At 37.9% G+C, this 19,762-nt stretch overlaps 1 long non-coding RNA gene across 1 annotated transcript; it reads right to left on the bottom strand.

The window, feature by feature from the left end:
- Positions 1-704: 704 nt before the first annotated feature.
- Positions 705-19,149, bottom strand: LOC309646386. The gene is made up of 2 exons (XR_014255329.1): positions 11,571-19,149; positions 705-11,240 (listed from the first exon to the last, which is right to left on the bottom strand). It is a non-coding gene; the product is annotated as an uncharacterized lncRNA (long non-coding RNA).
- Between the last annotated feature and the right edge of the window lie 613 nt (positions 19,150-19,762).

Below are 19,762 nucleotides of genomic sequence, written 5' to 3'. Positions count from 1 at the left end.
CCAATACTATATATTTTTTGGGTCTGTTCTTTTTATGAATCCCCTTAACTTTCTAACTCTCTGCTTCCAGTTCTTAATTAGCTTTCACAGCCACGACTGTTAAACTTTCTTGGGTTTGGGTCTCACTGAAAATCTGATCAAAATTATGGTCTGTTATGGATGGGTTGTGCCCCCCACCCCCCAAGTTCATATATTAAATCCCTAACCCCCAGTGTGGCTGCATTTGGAGATGGAACCTCTAAGAAAGTAAATAAGGTTAAAAGAGGTCCATAAGGGTGGGGCCCTGACCCAATAGGATTAATGTCCTTATAAGAAGACACACGAAAGGACTTGCTCTGCTCCAGCTCCCTCTCCCTCCATGTGCACTCATGGAGGAAATGCCATGTGAGGACAGAGCAAGAAGGTGGCTTTGCAAACAACGAACAGAGTCCTCACCAGAAACCAACTTTGCCGGCACCTTGATCATGGACTTCTAGCCCCTAGAACCACGAGAAGATAAATTTCTGTTCTTTACGCCCCCAATCTGTAGTCTTTTGTCACAGCAGCCAAAACGTGGTCTCTCTCTCAGAAGTAAGCAATTGCACAACACACAGAACTTTGTAGGTTATGTCAGAGTGACTCCAGACACTAGAATGCCACCTAGGGACCTTAAGGCATTCATGCATCCCAGGTTACAAATCTCTGCTTCCCAACGACAACCAAGATAGCTTTCAGAAACACACATTTATTTACATGGTCACTTATTTGAAAACTTTTAATAGTTTCCCACCAGCTTCAAACTGCTTCGTGTGGCCTGGTTCTTCCCTGTTGCCACCGACTGCCACAGGAAGTCACTCGTAGCTTCCTTCTCCTCCAGCCACATGACAGCAGTGAATGCATTGGCTTCTGTTCCTGAGCACAGTATCCTGGTCTTCCTCTGTACCTCTACATCTGTTGTCACATCCATCTGGAATGTCCCCTCCTTTCTTATCTTTCAGGTGAACACTTACTCATTTTTTGAACATTGCTCTTCCTGTAAACAACGAATCTTTCCCTGTAGTCCTCCTATCAAGCCCCCTCCAACAGAATTTGTCAGTTTTTCCTTCTACGCTATCTCAATTTTCTTATATATACATACTTGTCTTATTTCTTCGTCACTTGAAGCTAACTGTTGATATGTCTGTAATCCTTGATAACAGGTTTTGTGACTACAAACTAATAAATTTGGCTTTCACTATCAGAATGTTCTATTCTTCCATGATTTGAAGATATACTTGAAGTTCTTTTTACATTTCCTTTCAACAAAATTTTGAGATGCATAATAGAGGTTGTTTGCCTTTTGGCTGCCAAAGCCTTACTTCAGAAAGTACCTCATGCTCTCAATTTATTTCTTTACCTTAGTTCATAGATAAGCTGTTGATAGAATATGAGAAATTCACTTATAATTACTAACAGTTTAATGCTTCATTTCTTCCAAGGATATCTGCATTTTAACAGGGTCAGGAAAAAGATTTTAAATGGAGCAATAAATCTTGAATGGTGGAAATACAGACGTCACCAAGAGTGAGGACAATGGGGTGTCCCCTTGTGGCCCTTAAATTTTACCACGTTTGTGTCTAACTCTTTCTTCTCTAACTAAGGTTATCAATATTCCTATTTATACATTGCTGACATGGAAGATTAAAAAAAATTAAGGAACAGTGAATATTTATGGGGCTATTTTTCAAGTCTTACAGATGTATTTGTGATACCCCCAAAATAGTACTCCTGTTATTACTACATCTCCACAATTACTCATAATGTTAATAACTATCAATTAAAAATGTTTATGTGCCAGACACTGTGCTAAGCACTTTATGTATTATTTCATTTAATCCTCATAAAAGCCCTATGAGGTAGGTTTATAGATGCAAAAACAGAGGTATCAAGAGTTAAGTGACAGGCACAAAGGGATGTAGTAAAGGTTTGAACCCAGCGATCACACTTTGTTTCTTTTAAACAATGTCGTTAGTTATGTGACTTGTTCAAAATTGCCCTTCCTGCTAAAATTGGATTTGACCATGCAAGACATGGTGAAACACAAATCAGCTTCTCCCTGTTCCCTGCCCCATCAGCAGAGGCAATGTTCTAGGACCCTCGTCATGCTTAGCTAACATTTTATGTGGTTCAAAAGGATCTTCAAGCTAGTAAAGGTGTCTTTTCACTTCCACCATGGCCTTCAGATACCAGATGTTCCCTTCTCTCCCAAGTTATTAGCCAGCCTATCCTGCCACAACTGAATCCACAGTGAGCTATTTCAGGACTCTTCTCACCAACATGCTAATCTTCTTACTTCTTGGCCGTTGACACTGACATTTCTACCAGTTCACGCAAAGTCTCTTCCACTCTCTGTACGTTTCCTCCCTGGCCTCAGAGCTGGAAATTCTTTCACAAAAGCAAGCTTTTCTTTCACACCGTAAATGGAGGCTTCAACAGAGCCTTTGCAGGTATGCATATTTGCAATTTTCCTTTATATCTCTTTTACTTCAAGTGGCCACTCCAGGTCCTTGCCAATCTATTGAAATGTACAACCTCAACTTCTGACCCAGTGATTCACTCATACAAACATTTTTTTTAATCATGTGTGCCTCACTCACCTTTAACCATGCCCCAAATCTCTTTGGCCTGACTTTCTTGAATTCCAGCTTTGTATTTCTATCTACTTGGGAACATCTTCATTTGATTGTACCCTAGCATCACCTAGATGGAACTTACTGAGATAGTCTCTTCCCACAAAATTCCTAATTCTGAGAAAGTTACCATAGTTCTTCTTATCATTCTTGCACAAAACCTCAGAATAATCTTAATTTTTCCCTATTCCTGGTTCTTCACAGCCACTAAATCACAAACTTTTGGTGTTTTTCTATACAAAATCTTTTGCATCTGGTTTTTCCTTTCCATGAAATCAATGCAGTAATACATGAACTGGTTTCTCTGCTTTTAGTTTCTTCCTTTCCCAAAGCAACCAACACATTGTTAGTATATTTTGTCCTAAACCAAAATATACTTTGTTCATTTCACCTTGTGGCTCCAGTATTTTAAATGACATCTGAATAACTAAAGAGAACTATTAAAATATCTAAGAAGATGCATACATGGGTGTCCACATCTGGTCCCAACCTATTTCTACAGCTTTTTTTCCCTGCGAATTAGGTTAGGCTGGACCTATGTGGCAGCAACACACAACTGCAAAGTCTCAGGGGCATAATTGAAAAACAAAAAAGGAGTATACTTCCCAGGGCAAAGACTGCTTCAGTGAAGTTGTACTATAAGAAGTAACAATTATCAAAACTACTTAGAACTTGGGGTTCTACAGTTCAACGAGAGGTCTCCATATTCACAACAGCATGGACTGGGAGACACTGGAGAATCATGCAGGATATTTTCACTGCCTCAGCCTCAGACAGACACGTGTTCCTCTGAATCAGACTTAATTGTCCAGAAATAGCTACATGACCCCACCTAACGGTCAGTATCAAGGAAATATCATTTTTATGTGCCCAGAAAGAGCTATGAAATGGAATTTAGTAAACTCATAGCATTTCTCAATAATAAAGCTTGGAAACATCCATTCCTTTGTATGGGTTGTCTCACTGTCCTGAATATTCTTTCCAGTTCTCTTTTAGGACATAATGAAAGTGCTCCATATATTCAGGAAAACAAAACAAAACAAAACAAAACTGTTCTGACCACCATAATTCAGAGAGTTTCTATTTTCCTTGAATTCTTACAGAAACTTTTTTTTTTTGGCTCTGTCATTCTTTTGGTGCTGTGCTAGTTATTGGTGATATTCTCTGAATATTTCTAAGTCTCTGCCTTCTGTACTTCCTGTATGTCTTTAGATAAGTGGGACCATGTGACTAGTTGTGAGCAGAAGTGGTGCCACTTGTGACTGAAGCGTTTAATTTATGCTATGACACCCTTAATGGCTCTCTTTCCCTCTACCTCGGTCATTAGTTGTGATCCAGACGGTGGATACTCCGTCAGCCTGGGTTGTAAAAGTGAGTGCACTATGGAATACAGTCTCCAGCTGCTCCACTGGGGATATTTGTATCAATGAGGAAAAACATCTGTTTTTAAGCTGAAATCTGTGAATTTGTTAATACAGTATAATCTAGTCAATGTTAATTGAAACAAATTGGTACCAGAGGTGGGATGCTACTTTATCAGGATACTAAAACCCTGTAAAGCATATGGCAATAGTTAGAGGGCTGGGCATTCATAGACGGTGAGGAAACTGGTTTCAAAAACTGGGATCCATGAACCGTGTCAGTGATGCATTTGGTAAAATGTTGATTCTATTAACTAGGAAGTTAACTTGATTGCCAGGAAGCACGATCTAAAAGTAGATTGTAGAAACAATGTTTGTTGCTATTGGATGTGTTTGATGAGCTATTGCAAGAAAAAGATGATTTAGAGAAATGATTTATAAGCAGAAGTGAAAAGAAATAGAAACATTTAGGAGACTTGTAGAGTTGGAAAATTCAAACATTTTTTTAAGTCCAAAGAGTAAAAAATAAACCTAGCTCACCTGGCACCTGGCAGGTGAGGAGGACACCATCCTAGCTGGTACACGGAGTTGAGATAATCCCTGGCACAAAGTGGCAGAACAACTGCTCAAGATTTCACCAGAGATGACAAGGGAAAAGGTCCCAGTGGAGGGGAATGTCATAGAAGAGATGATAATAGTATAGATTTTTGTAAAAATAAGAGGGAACAATGCCTACAGGGAAAGCTGAGGTCACTTATTTTTGTTAAGCTGTATCCACACCCCGCAGAAGAATGAAGAGGGCCTGAGGGCTGATAACCTGCAGTTAGTTCTAAAGAGCCTCTTTCTTAGCTTACAAAAAGGCCTTTATTACCTGTAGTGGAAGGGCAGATACAGTTGAGGGAGGCCTGAAGAATTAATTGCTAAAATTATAGGACTGCAGAGTTATTTGACTGCTCAGCCATGGCAGGTCTGTTACATGAAGGTTAGGACACTAGTTGGGGTAACCTGGAATCCTGAACCATGGTGCACATGATACATGGTACACATGGTACAACAAGATGAATGACCTTAAGAATGTTGCCTCTGTAATCACCCTGGATACTTTGCGGTTACAGAAGTGGCCCACTCTTCTCTAGCAAGGGCTAGAAGATGCTGCAGAAATCTCTCCCTTTCAAGAGAACAGGTGCCTTACTCCCCCTTTAGAAGCTACCCACATGTCATTCCCTGTATACCAGGTTGATAGCTAGGGTTAAATCCCAGTATAACCTACACAGCATCACATCTAACTATGGGTGTGGGAGCAGGCCCATGACCATGGGATCTATTGGTTGTATCACATGCTGCATGATCCAGAGGCATCCAGCTTCACAGAGCTCTGAATCAACCTTCCAAAGTCACAACTGAAGCACCATGTTGGAGGAAACACCTGAAGGGATAGGGTGCATCCAGTAAGATATGTGTACTTAACTAAATCAAAGGTCTCTACATGATGCTGTGTCCACAAGTGGAAAGATACCTGTGTTCAGGAATCAAGAAGTGGGAGCAAAAGTGGCCTCCATATCAGTCCAATATTGTCCTTCTTATGGCCACACGTCTGAGATCTGTAAGTTTGGAAGTCCTTGTCCCTAGAGGGTTGTACACTTGAAGGGGGCACAGCACGACTCCTGTTGAACTACAAGTTAAGGCTGCTACCAGGGCACTTTGGAGTCCTTATGCCCAGTGGCCAGCAGATAAAAAGAGGAATCATCATACGAGGCAATTCCAGATCAGCAGGAGGAAGTAAGCCTGCTTTTACACAAATAAATGCCAAGATCATAGGTAAAGGTGAAGGGAATTAGAATGAATGGTGGTGAAAGGAGAGGATGAGTACCAGTTATGTCCCCAAGATCAAATGCAATGATAGGGGTTGTAGTTCAATTTACTAACCTCCCTCTTCTGAAGTTCCATTCAGGAAGAGGGGTCATTAGTAACAATGGAAGAGCTGCTCCCTGAACCTGGGTGAGAGATGGATCTGCAGGACACAAGCGTAGATTGTGGTAGCCGTGAGAATGTGCCTTGCAGACTCCAACTACAGGGGACTTAATTGACCAAGCGTCTGCGTTTCGGTATCCATTACCATGTTTGCCCTTGCAGCCCACGTCCCACAGGCTTCTCACAGCTGGTGACTGAGTGCACCACAGATACTAAGGCAGCCCATTTCTAGGAGGTATAGGATTACTCCGACAGCTGACTTTGGTTACAGAAACATCTGGAAGCCTGACTGAACCTTTATTTGACTTCATGGCCATCTAGGATGCTTTTACCCAACCCTTCTTTCCTTTCTCTCTCAATCAGGGTCAGACTTACATCATACTCTGACATCTTTCCCAGCCTTCTCTGGATCCTTCCCCATTCTCTCTCATGGGTGTTTCCCCTAATAAAATAATTACTTTTTTATTCCCCTCTTGGCATCTGCTTCTTGGAGCATCTGAAGGAACACACTATCCTTAGGTAGGGAGATCTTTTCCACCATTGGTTATTGGGTAAGAGTAACTTGTCCTTTTGTCAGGGGTGTCTAAGTTAGGGAAAGCTACATTTAGACCTGCTATAAAGACTGTCACACGTCACTGCCAACTTTAAAAACTATGATGCATCATCCAAAAAATGTGGACTTTGAGCTTGATGCTATGTTGGATGGGACTTTTGATTTATTTCCTTTGTTTAGAGGGTGAGTGTGTTTGTGTACAGAAAGGAGAATCAGCCAAACATTTCATTGTTAGATTTAAGGGTTGTGATGGTCATAAAAGCTCATACTGTCTATTTCTGATGTCTAACTTCTAAGAATATGTTAGATATCATTTCCTGACCCTCTTGTAATTGGGTGTGACCAAGTGACCAGACTTGGCTAATGAGTTCTAAGTGGAAGTGACATTTGTGAATTTCTAGGCCAGGACATTTAATTGCCAGATATATTTTTTTCTTCTAAAGTGGTGGCAAGAGTGTTCCTTCACCCTGGGTCCTGAAGTGAGGACATCACATAAGAGAGCAGCCAAGTAACTCATACAAATATCCTGTATGGGTAAGAAATAAATCTGTGTGGTTTTAAGTCACAAAAAGTTTATTATCTGAGCATAATTCAGCCCAGAGTTTCTTAAACTAAATGTGCATCAGAATTACCTGGAAGATTCGTTAAAACACAGATTTGAGGGCCTCACCTTTTGAATTTCTGATTCCAGACCACACCAGGTCTGGAGTGTACCCAAGGATCTGCATTTCTAAGAAGTTCCCAGGTTAAGCAGATGCTGCAGGTCCAATGACCACACTTTGAGAACCTGATCTAACTAATCCTGACACACAAGTATTAACCTAACAGTTTTTTGCAGCCTATAAAACTATGAGCATGAAACAGTTTAAGGACAGGCATGATGGAGGTCACTTTTCTGCACAATGAGGGTAGTATTCAGCTTCTAAATAACTGGAAAACTGCTCTTGCCATCAATGGAAATGGGAAACAATCATCCCATATGTACCGTATGGCATGGACAATATACTGAGTCAGCAGTCAAGACATATTCAATGAAAGACAGAATACTTTAGGACCATGTGAATAGAAAACAAGCATTAGTAGCTGTATTGGTTAGCATTCAGAAAACAGAATTCTATTCTAGTTAGTTTAAGCAGGAAATTATTTAGTACATGGTATTAAAGAACTTATAGAAATGTTAAGAAAGGCGAAGAAACAGATTTTAGGGACCGTGTCCATCCTGTTCATGACTGTCTCTACAAGTGCCTTGTACTTAATACATATTTTTGGATTGAATAATGACAAGAATTTATGACTTTTATTTTAGCTTTTTATTACTCTGCTCATTGGGCCTCCTTGTCAGCAAATGTGTAGGTGATAGTTGGGTATAACTGAAAACTCTTAAGCATGAAATTATTTGAACAGAAAGTTTACTGTCATGTTCACTCTGCATCTGCATAGTTGATGGATAAACTTACCCACCAACCATGCAGATGCCAACACTATGGGCCCTGCTTGTTGTTCAGAGTAAAATTTCTCAAGAGGTGAGTTTAGAGATACTGTGGATGGTTTTATAGAAACAATCATTCCTAGCTTTAACTGAAGCCACCCTTCAGAGAGTTACCAAATAAACCTTGTTTTAAAATTGGTGTATTTTTGTTCAAGTAAATTAATTCTATCATATGTCAACTATACCTCAAAGCAGTTGATTCAAAAAGTATGAAAAAATAGGTCTTTTTGTTTTTCTGGAGATTTGTGAGAATGTTAACATAAAACACATATGAAGATCCTGAAAATTAAGTGGAAGTAAAGAACTAACCAAATATTAGAAAAAGAGGTTTACTTTCATCTAACAAACTCACACTGGTCAGAATGGCCATCATCAAAAAGTCTACAAACAGTAAATGCTGGAGAGGGTGTGGAGAAAAGGGAACCCTCCTACACTATTGGTGGGAATGTAAATTGGTACAGCCACTATGGAGGGACAGTATGAAGGTTCCTCAAAAAACTAAAAATAGAACTACCATATGACCCAGCAATCCCACTCCTGGGCATAAACCCAGAGGAAACCATAATTCAAAAAGATACATGCATCCCAATGTTCACTGCAGCACTATTTACAATAGCCAGGTCATGGAAGTAATCTAAATGTCCATCAACAGAGGAATGGATAAAGAAGATGTGGTACCTACATACAACGGAATATTCCTCATCCATAAAAAGGATGAAATACTACCGTTTACAGAGATGTGGGTAGACCTAGAGATTGTCATACAGAGTGAAGTAAATCAGAAAGAGAAAAACAAATATTGTATAATATCGCTTATATGTGGATTCTAGACAAATGGTGCAGATGAACTTATTTGCAAAGCACAAATAGAGGCACAGATGTAGAGAACAAACTTATGGATACCATGGAGGGAAGGGGGGATGGGATGGATTAGGAGATTAGGATTGACATATATACACTATTATGTATAAAATAGATAACTAATGAGAACCTACTGTAGAGCACAGGGAACTCTACTCAGTGCTCTGTGGTGACCTAAATGGGAAGGAAATCTTAAAAAGAGGGGATATATGTATACGCATAACTGATTCACTTCGCTGTACAGTAGAAACTAACACAACATTGTAAAGCAACTACTACACTCCAATAAAAATTGATTAAAAAATTTTAATAATGATTTATTTTTCTGTTATGGGAACTGAGTCCATGTAGCCATTTCTTCCTTCTGTACTTCTTCTTATTTATCATATAGTGATTCATTTACAGAAAAACAAAGTCAACTTGAAGCTTGTGTTCAGGAGTAAAACAACTATTTTTGTAGCTGAGCTTTATTATCATTTTTCAATCTAGCAACCAGGTATTTGAAACCTGAATGATTAAGGGGGGGAGGAATTAAAGAAAAATCATTGTCATTAGGTCCATTTTTAAGCAGTACTAGACCAACAGATATGGGAAAGCATACGTTTTCTTAATCTTCTTTGTTTATGTGAGTAAAACTGCTCATGAAAATGTCACATACTACCAAGTACTGTTCTTATATCAGCCAGCATTCAGTCCACATAATGCTAGCTCTCTTCCATTCTCTGTTAACATCAGTAGAGCATAAATTGGTAATTGTGTGGTAACTATGCAATTAACTCATGTCACCACTGTACCTTTTCATTAGCCTCACCAAGAGTAGTATTACCCTCTCAGTGACCTCAGCAAAAGTGATAACATCCTTAGCTGTTAAAGTGAAAAAAAAAAAAAATTAAGTGAGTTTAGTGTTGTGAAGGGTGATGGAGTGACAGCCTTGAGGACTGGATCCCTTTATCACATGGCACAAATAGTGAAAATGCAAACCTCTCTAAGCAGCCTCATTAGTACATCTCACCTCTTTTCTCTAAGAACAGAAAGTTTCTTACTTATTCTTTTACTTGCAAAGTTACCTATTGTGTTCATGATTTTTTCCATGAAGGGTAATGGCTGTGAGAGTCTCCCAGAGTCCTGGGTTCACTTGTCCCGCTTCCAGACAGGACTCATGCTAACAAATACACTTGGTACATACGTTCTTAAAGCCCAACTTTGGAAATCCTTATCACTGATTCTCATTTGTTAAATGTGTACTTGTGTATTTTAAAAACAGTTTAAAAACTATTAAACGTTAAATCACTTTTACAGAAAATTCATTTTTATATTAAACATTGGCCAGGTTTTTGATCTTAAGGTTCTTGTTCTTGCTGAACATTAAATTGAGAACAGATTAGTATATATTCAATAGCGTAGCCTTCCTTGAACTATGAGACTTTGGAGAAGGAAACTTAAGCTGGAGGGCGGTGGGTATCCTACTGATTAAAAGCATGGGCTTGGGAATCAGATTCACCTGGATTTGGGTCCAGGTGTTCAATGAGCGCATATAAGAATGCTGAGGTATTAGGAAATGCTTCCGTGAGAAAACGCTTTTTTATCTGTGACATGAAAAAGAATTAGAATGATCTAGGCACAGGGAAGAACATAGTAGGCAAAGAAACTAAGAAACTGGCATGTGAAAAGGCCCTATTATGAGAGAGAGCCTAGCATACCCATGAGATCTAAATGTGCATGTTGTGTATGTGTGCGCGTGTATGTGAATGTGAGGGGGGAGGTGGGAAATGCAAGGTACAGTAGAAGGATTTTAATAAAATTTGTGCATTTAAACAATTACGCTGGTTACACAGCATAGATAGTAGGATAAGAACCTATGTGAGGGGATCAATTAAAAGGCTACTGCAAGATTTTAGGCAAGAAATAAGGGTAGTCTTTATTAGGGTGCTGGCGGTGGAGATGGAAAGATGGGTACAGATTCAAGAGCTATTTGGGAGGCAAAACTGATGGGACTTGGATATTGGGAAGTGGAAAGAGGGAAGATCATCAATGATTCCTGGGTTTTGGCTTATGGAACCAGATGGCTATTTACTCACATGGGGGTCACTGCAAAAAACCAGATTTGTGTGAGAAGACCTAAGATTTATCAAGGTGACCTTGAGATCTGAGTAGATCATGAGTCCCCAGCACCTTGTATCCACTTTTATAGTAACTGGTATCCACCTTTGTCCCTTCCTATCCATTTTCCACAGCGAACCCAGAGTCATCTTACAAAACCCCAAATTTGATTACAACATTTCTCCTGCTGATACTTTTAAATGACTTTTCACTGCACTTAAGATAAAAAAGAAGAAAAAGTTAACAATATAAAAAGCCTGTCTGGGGCTTCCCTGGTGGCGCAGTGGTTGAGAATCTGCCTGTCAATTCAGGGGACACGGGTTTGAGCCCTGGTCTGGGAAGATCCCACATGCCGCGGAGCAACTAGGCCCGTGAGCCACAATTACTGAGCCTGCGCATCTGGAGCCTGTGCTCCACAACAAGAGAGGCCACAATAGTGAGAGGCCCGCGCACCGCGATGAAGAGTGGCCCCCACTTGCCGCAACTAGAGAAAGCCCTCGCACAGAAACGAAGACCCAACACAGCCATAAAAAATGGATAAATAAATAAATAAATAAAATTTAAAAAAAAAAAAAAAAAAAAAAAGCCTGTCTGATTGGGTCCCTGCTTCTTCTGTTGGTATTAGATTATACCACTCTTCCTCTCGCTCATTGTACATCCTTTACATTGGCCTTTTAGTTTCTTGACAGCATCTTGCTCTACAGACTACATGCTCAACAAGCTTCACGTATTTATCTTCTACCCTTTCTTTGGTTATCAGCTCAAACTTCTTCAAGGAAGTCTTTATTGCTATACATTCTCGTGGTCCTTATAATTTTCTTTTATAACATTATTGCTTGTAAATTTGTAAACGTGAGATTGTTAAACTTCAAAGTTGTTATGGAAGCTTACATTTGGATTGGTAGGATATAATGATTTATTTGGATGCTGCGGTAGGCAGAAGAGTCGCCCCCAAAGAGTTGCATGTCCTAACCTGGAACCTGTGAGTATGGTATTTTGCGTGGCAAAAGGACTTTCTAGATTTGGTTAAGCCAAGGACTTCAGGATGGAGAGATTATCCTGGATAATTATCCGAGTGACCCCACCGAATCTCAGAGGTTCTAAAAGTGGATAACCTTTTCCAGTTGTGGTCAGAGAAAGAAATGTGACAGAAGCAAGGTCAAAGAGATGTTACATCGCTGATGGAGGAAGAGGGACACATACCAAGAATGTAAGCAGCCTCTAGAATCTGGAGAAGGCAAGAAAACGGATTCTTCCCTAGAGTCTCCAGAAGGGAATGCAGCCCTGCTGCATCTTGATTTTAGCCAAGTGAGACCTGTGCTAACACAGGTCTCTGACCTATTGCTAACCTATTGCTCTGACCTGTGCTAACACAGGTCTCTGACACTTCTGACCTATTGAACTATAAGAAAATTAATTTGTGTTGTTTCAAGCCAGTGTTTATGGTAATTTGTTAGAAAATTAACATGGATGCAGTGATGAATTATGTTTGTACCACAATTAACTCCAAATATATTTCTGGCCCATAGGTTTCTAATTTAGGAATTATATTTTTAAATCATGATGAAATTAATCTCATGAAAATATAGTATTTTGAATTATCAATATCAAAAATGATCTTCAAATTTGATCTTCTTAATTGAATTCACAGTAGCATTTACAGTAACATCAAATGTTTCACTTCAGAAAAAATTAAAATAAGGCTTAACATTGATTCCATAAATTGTTTGAAGAAATTAATGCATTATTAAAATTAGCTTATATGATTATTCCTTTTAGCTCTGATATAAAACTGGCATCATTTAACTCTGGCAATGTCTTCTTTTGCTAATGGAGCCAATATATTAACAGCAATTGTGTCATAATTCTACAAGAAATTATGGAATGGAAATGAGTGAAATTAATTCAGAAGGACAGTTATTTGATCTATGTGAAAAGTCATGCATCACAATGTGACAGGTAAACGGACCTCCTGCAGCCACACTTGTTCAATCTTTGTAAGCACAGTGTTTTAAAATTCACTGATGAGACTTCCTTGGTGGCGCAGTGGTTAGGAGTCCACCTGCCAATGCAGGGGACACGGGTTTGAGCCCTGGTCCGGGAAGATCCCACATGCCACAGAACAACTAAGCCCATGTGCCGCAACTACTGAGCCCACAAGCCACAACTACTGAGCCCAAGTGCCACAACTACTGAAGTCCGTGTGCCTAGAGCCCGTGCTCTGCAACAAGAGAAGCCACCGCAATAAGGAGCCCGCGCACCACATCAAAGAATAGCCCCCTGCTCACCACAACTAGAGAAAGCCCGTGCACAGCAACGAAGACCCAACACAGCCAAATATAAATAAATAAATAAATAAAATAAAATTCACTGATGCTTTTTTGAAATAGTTGTTGATGTCTCATCATCAGGTCTATTTCTGTTTTTTATGTGGCCAGTGATATCATTATAGCCCCATAGTAGATGGTAGGGTCAGCACATATTTTAAACCAGTTACATATTCATTGTCAAGTCTCTTGAGAAAAAAATGTCAGTACTAAATTTTTACAAAACTTATTTTTTTAACTTTTTTTTGCCAAAAATGCTTATTACAAAATAAAGCAGTATATTTTATGACATGATTGTGTGTATTTTATTGCACATTTCATATAGGGATAACTTATAAATCCCCTTGTTGCCCACTGGCCCCAATGGCTAGTGTCTTAAAAAACAACTGGCTGTAACACCAAGTGGCCATCAGGGAGAACAGGTGTCAAACAGCCTCCCACCATCACTAAGACCAGAAGGAATGAACTCTCCCCAGCCACTTTTGCCCATCTACGTGTCATGTAAACGTTACACTCACAATTGCCCTGGGCCTGTCCTTTGACCAAGTTGTGTGACTATTTTCTTTAGGATAAATTTCTGAGGAGGCTTTGTCCTTTGTCTCCTTGAAAACTTAGGGATTTTGTTATAAAAACGAGCTAGGCACACCTCTTCATCAATACCTATTTCCTCCCAGCAAGCATTTCTAACCCTGATACTTTGCCCTCTTGCCAACAGTCCATACAGGCCTGGGCACATCTGCTTTCACAATCTGAGGGCTTAGGCCTTTGCTCGGGAACCCCTTCCATCTGCTTTTCCTCAACTCCCTGTGTTCCTAAGTCATTTTCCAGAGTAATAGAAACTTTCCAAATTTAGAGAAGTTTAAAACCTCAAGTAACTGCCATGATTATCTGTTATCTTGAAATAAATGTGCTTTTCAAATGTATCATATATGACACTCAGTCCATAAAACCAGTTGTACCAGAAATGGATGTTTATATTTTGATACTAAACTGAACACCTATTTTGAGTTGCCAATCTCCATGACAGAAAGTTAACCTTGGTCAATTCCAAGTAATCTTAGTTAGTTCAGGATCCCTCTCTACTCCTCTACCTTTAACTCATCAAAATTCTCAGTGGCTTTCTTAATGCCAAACACTGAGCAGTAAAGGGTCTGTGGTGCCCATCTGTCCCTGTTGGCTTCTCCCGAGATGCCCATGGTGCTGGAAGAGTCCTGGTCCTTGGTCCACCCAGGACCATTGTTGGACCAGGTCCAACAGTGGACCAGGTCCACTGTTCCTTGATCCTGACCCCAGATCTGCTCTAATTCACCCCCTCAGCTACTCCAACACTTCTCTCTGGGGCACAGGGTCCATTTGACTCTCATTCTGTGCCACTCTGTGAGGTTGTCACAGGGCCATGTCATAGGCACATTAGACCTTTCCTTCTGTCTCTACTCCCTACTGGCCCTGAGGAGTTTGGGGTTTTGACATAATCCTGATAATAATCAGATATGTCCAGTCAACTATGTCCCACCCAAAGTACTTTGTGGTCAAAACAGTGCAAAGGGGAATCAGCCAGTTAAAGAGGCCATGCTTGAGCCTCAAGAAGAATCATACTTCTAAGTCAGAATCAGGCTAAACTTTACTGCGTTACAATCTGCAATAAAATACTGCACTAAATACCTACATGTCCCTATTTTTAGTAAACTAAACATTTTCTGTGCTGGAATTTCAGTGAAGGCCAAGTTTGCTCTTTTATCATTGCTGATGCGCTTTGTGTTCTTGGTTCTCTATATTTGGAATCAGAGATGTTATATTTTTCTTACTTGGTTTATTTGATTTTTTCAGAAGTGTTTTATAGACAGAAAAGTTAGGTGACCTGAATTTGAAAATATCATAAGATGTAGAAGAAAGAGATACATGGTAGTTAGTGAGAAATGGACTTGCTCAATTTAGTTGCACAATGTTAGAAATTTATCCAGTGTATTAGCAAGGCCACAAAAGTAGGGTAAAACTCTTGTGAAAAAGAAAACATAAGCTTCCATCTTCACCTTAGTATGGGCAGACCAGATAAAACCTCTCTACACAGGGCTGGTATCGGGGTTCCTTCTCCACTATGTACTGCTGCCCTAATAACTGGGGCCAGCCCCCCTCACCCCATGACTTTCATGGACCCTGAGCCTAAATTTAATTGAGAAGAGGACCATAACACAGATGTTTTCTCAGGGAAATATATAGATTATTTGTTCTATTTCAGGAAAGACTGGAAAAGTAGACTTTCATTGTATTTTGAAAGAATCCTTTTATTTTCAATTATTTATATCCTGTCATTTTCTCCAGAGAATTTAAGATAAAATCCAAGAGGTTCTAAATTGGTGTTCCAGCCCGAATGCGTAGGAAGAGAATTATCTGGTCCCCTTGTTATCTTGAAGATACATTTATGGAAGCCAGCAGAGTTCCCATCCTTTCCTCTCCCCTGATTATACACCCCCTTGTGGCATAAATTCACCATCTATTGAGGAGTCAGGGCTCTGACATTAATCCTCTTCTTTTTCAGACCTCAAGGAAGATGGTAAAGACCTGGCATCTGTAACAGTAAATATAAGAATGTATATTTAGCAGACATTATGCTTTTTTCCTTAAACGGCCTTCAAAGCAGTAACAAGATATATCCTGCTGGAAGTTCTTAACATTCCATTCTGGTTCTTTACTGTTCACAAACATTAGCTGGAAGACTGTGGTTTCAGAACTATGATCAATATTATATAGATTTAAAGAGAAGCAGAAGGCATGCCGCTTTCAGTAGAAAAATCTAGAACCTAATTGAGACAGCTAAGACATATTTATAAGAAAAGATTAAGAAAATCAACATCCTCATCCCAATATTCTATTTCAAATGAATGATCAAATTTCTTCTTTGTGGTAGTACAAAAACAAGTAAGCAGTGTAGGATCAGTGAAAGGAGAGGTTGATAAAGACTGGAATTCCACAGATGACCAAGATTGAAAGGGAGGGGTGTAAGTTATGCCTGGAATTATGCATAAGATCTGGGGGAACAGACAAAAGAGGTCATTTCAACTCTACCACTAACATAAATGTATTTTCCTATTCATCATCACCGATTAATATAAATCTTTAACTGTTTCAATTTAATATCTTTACATCACACTTTAAACATCCTATCTCTTTCTGATTATTTAATACTATATTTCACCATATCTATTTGACTTTTATATTTAACTATTTTGAGTAGGATTTCTGTCACTGGCAACTGAAAGTTTCATAATTCAGGATTCAAGATGTGTGAAAGAGTTATAGAACAAGATAACATACATAACAAAATTATTCAGTTAAATTCAATAAAAGTTCATAGAAATGGGGGTTATGTGTGGTACAGAATCATAAAAAAAAAGGAATCATGGAGTAATAAATCTTGATCAGGATTTTGAATGAGAGATATGATTTTATTGGTAAAGATGGACAAAAGAATATTCTCTTTGCTTATGTAAATGCCTAAGCAAAGATGTGGAGGAAGAAAGACAATCTGAGATATATATATACAGATTTCAACTGTACACATAATCTTTGAGAAGTGTTAGTTACTTTTGTCAAATAATATGAAAATTCATTAATCTGAGTTTATTTGGGATAATAAGTCTTTTTAAAAATATTAAGGCCTTTAGAAAGTTATTAGTCATTGTACTATGGCATACATTAATGCGGTTATTTCAATTTCTTTTAAGATACAACAGATATCAACCAAATTGAAGGAATGGGTGTTCTGATAAAGAGCCAAGAAGCCAAGAAAAACCAAGACACTCTTGAAGAAAAAAAGGAGGGAAAACTTGCCCTAACAATTATTACTACTTATCCTAAAGTTGCAGTAATTGAAAGAGAGAAGTATTTGTGCAACAATAGAAAAATAGACACATACACTTGGAATTACCCATTGAGTTGAGCATTATTTATCATTTTTAAACTTTTGATAAATGGAATTCTCTAAATTTTTATTGTAGAGCTGTATGAGAAACCCTTGCTTCCATGGCAACAGCAGGGTAAACTCAGACAAAATAAAAATCATAATTTTCTACACAACAAGCAAAGAACAATGGATACAAGGAAGGCTAAATGAATTGAATTCCAGACAGAAGAAGTCCTCCATATGTGAGCAGAGAACCATGGTGTCAGCTTCCATTGCTGGGAGTTAGAATCTAGTCCAGATAGGGGTGCACAGAGAAAAGGCCCACATAGAAAGAGAACAGGAATAGGAGGAATCATCTAGGCCTTAGATAAGAGGGTAGGCTGGAGAGATGAAATAGAATCTAAAAGAACCCCAAACACGAAACAAATTGCTCTACCTGACAATTCTCCCTTCTCTTCTCCTGAAAGTAAAGGTAAATTTAAGTTTTACCCCTCACCAAAAAAAACAAAAAAAGTAGCTTTGGAGAAAAGTGGAAAGATATCAGAGAGGACCATATTTAATCATGGGTCGTCACATGTGTATACCAAGCTTTGGTTCAAAAATACCTGAAACTGCAATTAAATCTATCTTCACTTCAAATACTGATGTGATCAAATGGTAGCAACTTGGAGGGTTGGAGGTTCCTCTGATCATGGACAAATTCAAATGAATTTAAAGCTACAACCCAATCCTAGTTCAACTCAGTTTTAGAAGATATCTAAATAATTAGCCTTTCACCATAAGTGCCAGGCAGAGAAAAAGCCTTGAACTTTTTAAGAAATAAACAGAACTAAATAAAAGAAAATTATATCCTAATCTCCATTGTTCTTCTATACAAAATGTCTAGTATATAATTAAAAGTAATAAAGCAGTAAAGAAGCAGGAAAGTGTGACTCATAACAAGAAAAAAAAAAGCCAATGCAATAGCACTCATTGATGATCTAATTATTAGAATTAGCAGACAAGGTATTAAACCAACTACTTTAAATATGTTAAGAAATTTAGAGGAAAAGATGGATATAGTGGATGAAAAAATGAGGTATTCCAAGAGAGAAGTGAAAACAGTAAGAAAGCAACAAATAGAAATTTGAAAATGGTTATATTTAGAATATATATATTCTAAAATAAAAATTCATTCAATGGGTTTAATAAGAGATTGAACACTACTAAATGACAAATGAAATTGAAATAGGATAACAGAAATTATCCAAATTGTAGCTAAGAAAAAAAAATTGAAAAAATGAGCAGAGCGTCAGTGACCTATGAGATTTTACCAAGTGGTCTAATATGTTTAATAGAAATTCCAGAAAGAGAGAAGAGAGAAAATGAGGTAAAAATAAATAAATAATTTGTGAGCTATTTTACAATTTTAATGGAAAATATTAATATACAGATCCAAGAATCTCAAAGAATCGCAACAGGATAAATACAAAGAAAATCACACCAAACCATATCATTGTCAAGTTACTAAAGACCCAATAAAAATATTTTAAAAATATTAAAAACACACAGAGAAAGGGAAAAGACACATTGCATACAAGAAAATAATAATTTTCTCCTCAAAAATGATGCAAGCCAAAAGACAATTACATGGCTTCTTTAAAATTTTGAAAGGGAAAGAACTATCAGTCTGGAATTTAATATTCAACAAATATTGAAAAATGAAGTTGAAATAGAGACATTTTAAAATATCATCTCATCAGAGAATTAGTTACCAGTACACTTGCAATAAAGAAGTGCTAAAAAAAGTTCTTGGACTAAGGGAAAATGATACTAGATTGAATTTTTGTAATTAAAAAGGAATAAAGAATGCAATAAGTAATTAAAAAGATGACTTTTTAAAAATATTTCCTTACAAGACATAACTATTTAAAGCAAAAAGACTAATAATATATTTTGGGTTTTATAAGATAAGAAGTAAAATATATGGTATCAATAGCCATGTGGGTTTAAAAGATTACATTAAAAAATAAAAATGTTTTAAAACTTTCTGGAAATGAGAAAACAACAGACAAATCAAACAAAATAAGTACAAGGAGAGAAATAATAAATGTAAGAGCATAAGTCAATTAAATGAAAGGCAAAAGTAAAGAAAATCTTTAAAACCAAAAATTGGTTCTTGGCAAGGATTAGTAAAATTGTTTAACTCCTAATCAAGAAAAAAAGAGAAGCCACAAATTACCATTATCAGGAGTGTAAGAGGGAATATAGTTTCTTTAGATATTAAAAGAATGTTAAGGGAGCATTATGAACACGTATGTCCAGTAAGAATGACAGCTTACATAAATTAGACAAATATTGATACAAGAAACAGAAAAATCTGAATAGTTCTATAACTATTAAAGAAGTTGAATCCATAACCAAAATTTTTTCCCAAAATGACAATTCCATGCCACAGTGCTTTTACTCGAGATGTGTACCAAAACTAAAGGGAGAAATAATATCTACTTACACAAATATTTTGGGAGAATGGAAGAGCAAATCTGAGCATTTCACTGTGTATGTATTATAC

The sequence above is a fragment of the Balaenoptera physalus genome (genome assembly GCF_965194825.1).
Source record: "Balaenoptera physalus genome assembly, chromosome: 17".
NCBI lineage: Eukaryota > Metazoa > Chordata > Mammalia > Artiodactyla > Balaenopteridae > Balaenoptera > Balaenoptera physalus.
Note: the sequence above shows the minus strand (reverse complement) of the source record. Positions and strands in the feature narration are given on the sequence as shown.